Source organism: Armigeres subalbatus, unplaced genomic scaffold (genome assembly GCF_024139115.2).
Source record: "Armigeres subalbatus isolate Guangzhou_Male unplaced genomic scaffold, GZ_Asu_2 Contig2060, whole genome shotgun sequence".
Classification (NCBI taxonomy): Eukaryota; Metazoa; Arthropoda; class Insecta; order Diptera; family Culicidae; genus Armigeres; species Armigeres subalbatus.
In genome coordinates, this window is record NW_026942903.1 from 9,904 (window position 1) to 17,071 (window position 7,168).

Here is a 7,168-nt window from a genome sequence, read left to right on the forward strand (position 1 = left end):
TTTAAAAGAAATCTTATTTTGTAACTGATGACACTACATGATAGTAATGCGCCAATATAGGGTATGGTTCGATACATTGATCAGCACAGCATGTTCTGGCAATCACAAAGACCATCGATAAGTCATTTCACACATAAAAGAGCTAAGCAATACTGAGTGAATAGCTTTTTACATAACTTCAGTATAAAACCAGAAATCCCCTGGTACATTCTTAGCTAACCTTTCCAGTGAAATTTCTTCTTCCAGCATTCTGGAAAATTCATTTATGGTATTTTGAAACTCTGGAAAGTTTACCACCAGCGAATCTTTCTGCAGGAATTCTGGAGATTCAAAGATTCACTCCAAGAATTCAGGAGGTAATTTTCACACCCTAAAATTTTGGTTTCTTTAATTCTGGAAAAAAATCCCTTCCCAGGAACTGAGCCCAAATTCGCTTGCTTGGGGACTCTGGGAAACTCACATTTCAAGAGATACAGAGTGATACCTTTTCTAGTAATTCTTGAAAATTCCCCTGCCTCAGGAAGTTCTGACCCGAATTCTTCCCTCAATGATTCAAGTAAACATAGCCCCCCTACAGACTGTCATTGTTTCCTGAGTTTTGACAAATATATCTCTAGGACTCTAGGAAAATCCTGATCCACCAGCTACAGCCTGCCGCCGTTAGAAATTGCGTTCACCGCCGCCGCCAGTTCAAGTGGATCGGCGCTACCCAGATCTAATTAGCAGTGCTTGATTTTTGCCTTTCTCCGTACAACAAGAAGTTGCTTACCCAGAAGGCTATAATTTCCTCAAAAGCCAGAGAATTTTGATAGAGAAGGCTCAGAGACCTATAGTGTTATATACCAATCGAAACTCAGCTCAAAACTTCAGAGCACATGTCTGACACAACTGTGTGTGTGTGTGTGTGTGTATGGCCCAGGGAATTTTTTGTTGTTAAACACGTTTCACTATAGAAGGACTTGACCGATTCCAGAGTGCAACTAGTTTCATTCGACGGAGAAACTTTCCTAGTTGGACACTATTTGTTTTTTGTTTTGCCTAATAACTCATTCGAAGATTTGAATAATATTTCTATTATTTTTCTTTTTAACAAATACGCTGTTTACCATGCACACTTTAAAGTCATAAATCAGTTTAGCCATGACGCAATCCATTACTCTCATAATAATTTGCTTAAAAATTACTCAATTATTGCGAAGGTAATTTATAAGCAACGTGATAAGGATTGCATCAAATATTTTAACCGCCAAAGGTGTAAGCAAATTAGCACAGCATTTAATTCAGATCCAACATATCAGATCGAGAAAGGCAAATAATCACCACTTAGGGATAAATTTGGGTTTTTTGAAATTCTCACGCACATGTAGAAATGAAAAAAAACTCATGTGATACTTTATACTATTTTTTTGTCAATCTTTAGGACGCAACAACCAAACACATCAGATGATCTACTAAAGAACATTCCCAGCTGAATATAAGCTGCGGCGGAAAAAAAATTTAAAAGTATTTCCTGTATGGAAATATTCACGGTTTCGAGTATCAACATACGCACTCTCGAACAATACACGTTTGCCAATTTAAATCGTCAGAAGCCTAAGTGAAATGGTAAATAAGACCCACAATATTACGAGCTTCACTTTGGAAAAGAACAGAGTAGAATGTCATATTTCACATAATCCTAAAAACCAAACGGGTGATGCTGGATGAACTTCTAACCTTTTTAAAATTCAACAGTTCAGAACTGGTTGGGCAGCAGGATGATATCACATTTCGTATTTTAGTCAGGTTTATGAAGAACCACAACTTTCTTGTTCACGATGCACATCCAGCGCTCATTAAGATGCACATCCTTGTACCGAATGAGGGTCCAGTTGAGGGCTAGATGTCATGAGGAGCTATAGTATTGTAGTTTGTACTGACCAGTGAATGGAGGAATGAACTCATGAGGAGAAGTAAGGGATCCTTTAGAGAATTTGGTATAAGGCCCCTGAACTCATCGAATTCATGAGTCAGAAAATAATTGGAACAAGTTAAAGAAATTTGTATATATGTTTTGAGCAAAAATCTTACACTTACATCCTATAAGTTTCAAAAGTAACAACAGTATATGATTGCTAGGATTGTGTATTTCCTTTTGAGGGCCTGCGGATCACCACTTGCACTTTGTAATAGTCATAATTCACGTGCATTTTTCAAATTATATGCACCTTTTGACCTGAAGTTTGTTTCAGAAAATCAAGTGAAGTAAAGTAAATGGTACGATATCCAGTCATAACGCTTTCTGTATTGAAGCTGCGGTCGCTGATAACTTTCACAATAAAAGTTGTGTTCAGTAACTTTTCTTGCCAGATTCATCCGGATGAGAGCAATATGATCGCATATTACATTTGCGATAAGATCTCTTCATAATGGCCAATAGCCGTACATTTACAAACTGAACAATACAACTTATTATATACGCTTCGGCAAACATGTGTCATGCATCATTTTACAACTGAGCTTTCATAGGGTTATACCCACGTAATTTGTTCTTTTTGTTTGTTATCTATTATCTACCTTCAACAAAACCAAAACGTATTCTGATCATTTAATCAATTTCACTTTCCTTTATCATTTACAGATCACAAAATGTGGGCGTCACCATTCTCTTGGACCCTTGTGGTGTTAGTTTCAATAGAATCTGTTCGATCACTTGAAAGTCTACGTATGTAACATTTTGAGATGCTTTTTACAAAACATATTCAAGAAATCAGTAAAAAAAAATTGTTGAGAGGCAAAAAATAGCTTTCCTGCAATCGTTAGACATCCTAAAAAGAGATAATAATGAGTTAAAAATTTCTTAAAACTTTTAAGGTTATTTGAGAATGGATCCACTTCACAACCATCTTCATTGTAGCCATTATCCAAAATCATGAGTCAAGGTTTTCAGAACAAGTAGAAATACTTTTTCTGGCCTTCCAAACCCCAAATTCAACCTTGCTAAAAGCGTGAGCTGGGTTCAACAGCGATATTAGAAGAACCAGTAAACCTTATGAGTCCGCTCTCATACTGGTACCAATGCGATATCAGGTATGTTTAATAATTTCAACACTCATCTCATTACCTTCTCTAGCCAGAATACCTGCACGTATTGTGCCCACAAAGAGGACCCAAAGTTGACCAAAAGATGTATGAAGAGAATCGATTGAAACGCTGCGACCAACCTTACCTAACTGGCACAGGGCATTTCCGGGAGCCTGGACATACCCGCCATCAGAACCCATCAACCTGGAGGACCCCTAATTGTGGCAGAAAGTGTGCGCGGTCAGGGCATCCAGCATTACAGCCAAGGACATCAAAGCCCTACAGCCCGATCCAACTACCGTCTGGAAAGAAGCCTTAAGTAGAATAATGAACCGAACTCCTTTCCGACAAGTTATTATAACGCCATGATGAGTGATGCTTGTTGCTCATTTTCTTTTCAAAATCTCAAATTAAAAAGTTTGAGTTACTAGTGGTGGCTTATTATTTCATATTTTTTTAGGCTTCCGGGTGTTATTGGTTGAGTACGGCCCAAAGTGTATACTTTCGAGTTGGAGCTTCCTCAGCTGTACCGTCGAAGGACGATACGTAGTGGATGGTAGAAAATTCTTCCTGCTGCCCGTGAAGGGCGCTGGCAAATTTACCGGAAACTTCAGTAAGTGCTTGTTGCTAATAAATCAGCTTTTGTTCATACTTTTCAAGATCGCATCTAATGGTTATACAATGATTTGTTGTTTTCACGTATTAATTTCAAGAAGTTTTAAGAAATACGCCCAAAAACAATTTCAATATAGGGGAACTGTCCCGATCTCCATCTCACTGAGCATATATTCATCTCATCGCAAAACAAAGAAACGCAGCACCTATTCTATCGCTTCTTTTTGCTAACATGCGTACTCACTGCTCAAACAATCACAAATATAAGAAATAAATCAAATTGCTTTGTTTTTGATGGGATGAATATCGGAGCCATGAGATAAATTCCAGGAGCAGTTCCCCTATATAACTAACGAGGTCTTCAAATCTGTAAGAGGAAATGCAAATTACAATTGGCATATTATTGCCTAGTCCTTTGATCTTAAAAATTTCTGTTCATTTCACATCAATTCATCACACGTGGATAGTTTCTACATTTTAATCTGTTGTAGGCATTCTCCTTTTTATTATTTGACATTTTTATCTACTGCATTCGGATTTTTTTTTTTTTTTTTGAAACATTTGAAACAATTAACGTAAACATCTCCCATTTCCCCCCACACAGCGCAAAGGATTCAGCAACGTGCGCATCAAAAGGGGAGACCGAAAAGAAAGTGATCAACGGCAGGAATCACCTCTCTCAACGCTTTGCCAAGTTGGACATCAAAGATCAAGGTCGGCGACAGGAAAATCAAGCTGGAAAACCTGTTCGGTGGGGATCGCGTGCTAGGTGAGCAGGATTCGTGCACGGCCTGAAACCACCGCTTCGCCATCAGAAAGGAAGGACAAAACGTGACCGCAATACAACTTTCGCTTTCAGGTGAAATAATGTAACCAAACGATCAAGCAGAACTTTTCCCTTCTGAGCCGACGAGCTGATCCCACTGATTGAAAAAGAGCCCTCCAGAAAGGGATATTCAGCGGACGGGGAACAAAATTCTGGAACAGTTCCCCAGGAGGTGTTATTCCCCATAATGTTTGGGACATTCCTGCTCCGAAGATCAGAGCGATTTTTAGAGTAAAGCGACAAAAAATGCTTTCAAACAAAAATGATTTAGTAGGTTGCAGAGGAAATCTAAATCAAACCGCTAAAGTTTAACTTTAGCAAAATGGTGATCAACTTATTAACTATTGCATACATTATGGCACAGAGCGGTAAACATATCGCGATGAGAAACGCTTCCGAGAGGTGTAAAACCGTCACTGTTAAAAATTACTTAACATTTTTATTTAATAAATTGAATATTGAAAAAAAAAACAAATTTGTAAGTTCTTTTCTTCCCAATTACCTTTTATCTGGTAATGATTTATCTACAATAACGTGATATTTACAAACCTGTATTGTCTTTCGCAATAACATTCACCAAATGAGAGATATGGAGTCCAAGAGTAAACGTGATAGATTGGAGATACAAAGTAAAATGCACGCTAAGTCCAAGCCTACTGAGTATATCCCTAACTTGACAGTTACACCCAATTTCGACTCACTTTTCTTTAATAGAACATATTGCAACAAAGCATAAGAATTGCACTAAATGATACTTAACTATGTGTAAAATGATGGTTTTAGTGAAGAATGATCTTCCAACGATTTTGTACATTCAACTAAAAATTATTCATCCCAACAATTTTTGGGATGAATAATCTTCTAAGAAAAATGAGTTGGATTCGACGCAATTTTGAGTAAAGTCAAAACTAGCGTGGATTGTCATACACACTCACACAGTGCATAAACTGCTGCAATTTTAGGCATGGCACTTGCAATTTCCCATATGACCTACTGCTCCACAAGAACGGCGACCCTCACTTAAACGATAAAGTGCGACGCGATGGAGTTCCTAGTGACGAGCGAACTTTCCTGGTATCCTAGCTCCCGACAGTGACCCCAGTACTTCCCACTATTGCAACCACGTAAGCGACTGGCGGCTGCGGCAGCATCCAGCTGCTCCGACAACGAATAGCGCCACTTTGTCAACCAGAGAATTAAGCTCCTCCGAAAGAATCAGCACCGCTCTACACTCCTGAGCAATTGACTCTGATCTTTCCTCAGCTCGCCACCACCCGTCTGCGCAGCTACAAGACTCGTTCAGACGAGGTCTTCAATCTTGGAATGCTCATAATCTAATTGGCTGTTAGAGTGGACCTGACCAACTGGAACGCTTGCTTACTCAAAAGCAAAATCATCGAGCTGACGGTTTTTCTTGAGGAGAAGAAGATACACACGTGACGAACATTTCTGAAATGCACCAGCAACCCTGAGTGAAGGCCACTTCACGAGCCCGGATTTCCCCTGATGTCCAAGCTACAATCGACCTTTTCATCACCACTATGAACGCTCACATCTCCTGCCGGTCATCTACAAGAACTCAGCTCAGATCACTATCCGGTGGTGGCGGAGTGGACTCTTCGGATATCATCATCATCATATCTTATGTTTGCGGAAATTGTGACTAGTTCGCATTTGATTATTTTGTGGTGCATGTCCAGAATGTGGTGTAGTTCGACAGTGGGCTCTGTTGAACTTAAATAAAAAGCTGCATATATTCGCAAGCAGGCTCCGCCAAAGCGACCGTGTGCCACCCAAAGCGCACAAGCCCAAGTCCTGGTGTTAGGTGGGACACTAAACAGACCTGACACATGCGACAAATAAAGGATCACGATTGGAAGCTCGGAATTTAGAACTGCAAGTCACTAGATTTCGCAGACTCCGACAGGATATTCTACGATGAATTACATCCCCGCAACTTCGACGTCATGGCGCTGCAGAAAATCTGCTGAACAAAAAGTGTGGAAAAGCGGGCTTCGAGCGGCTACCTTCTATCAAGATGTGGCACCACCAACGATCTGGGAACCGGCTTCATAGTGCTGGGCAAGATGCGCCAACGTATGATGAGGTGAGCACACAAGTCAGACTAACACGGCATGAAAGAGGTGAGCATACAAGTCAGACTCACAGGGTGTGACAGAGCATGTAGGGTGTGTAAGAGCGTGCGATAGAGCGAGCACCCAAAGTAAAGACTCGCATGGAACGGGTGCCTGTGTGAGCGAGAATGAGCGAAGTACGTTAAGTACTGCCATCCTCCAAGTAGTACTGGAAGAGTGGTTCCTGGGGAAAACGATGGCGGAGCCCAAGGGAGTTTAGTCGGTATTACCGGTACGGTCCGAGTCTGACACTCCAGTTTGGCAGCTACAATGCACGTGTGCTGAATTAGTGTGTAAATGCATTCTCCTAGAAAAATAAATAAATAAAAGGTGCGCTAACGCGTGATAGGGTGGCACCCAATCAGCATAAAGGATACTGAGGATAAAGGCCGTTTCTTCAACTATAGCATCATCAACGTTCACCGCCCACACGAAGGGAGACCCGACGACGACAAATAAGCGTCCTATGCACAGCTGGAGCAGACATACGATGGATGCTTTCTGCGGGACGTCAAAATCGTCATCAGCG

At 40.5% G+C, this 7,168-nt stretch overlaps 1 pseudogene; it reads left to right on the plus strand.

Annotated features, from left to right (window-relative positions):
- The first annotated feature begins 2,628 nt into the window (after window positions 1–2,628).
- LOC134203695 (uncharacterized) lies at window positions 2,629–4,676 on the plus strand (annotated as a pseudogene).
- The last annotated feature ends 2,492 nt before the right edge of the window (window positions 4,677–7,168 follow it).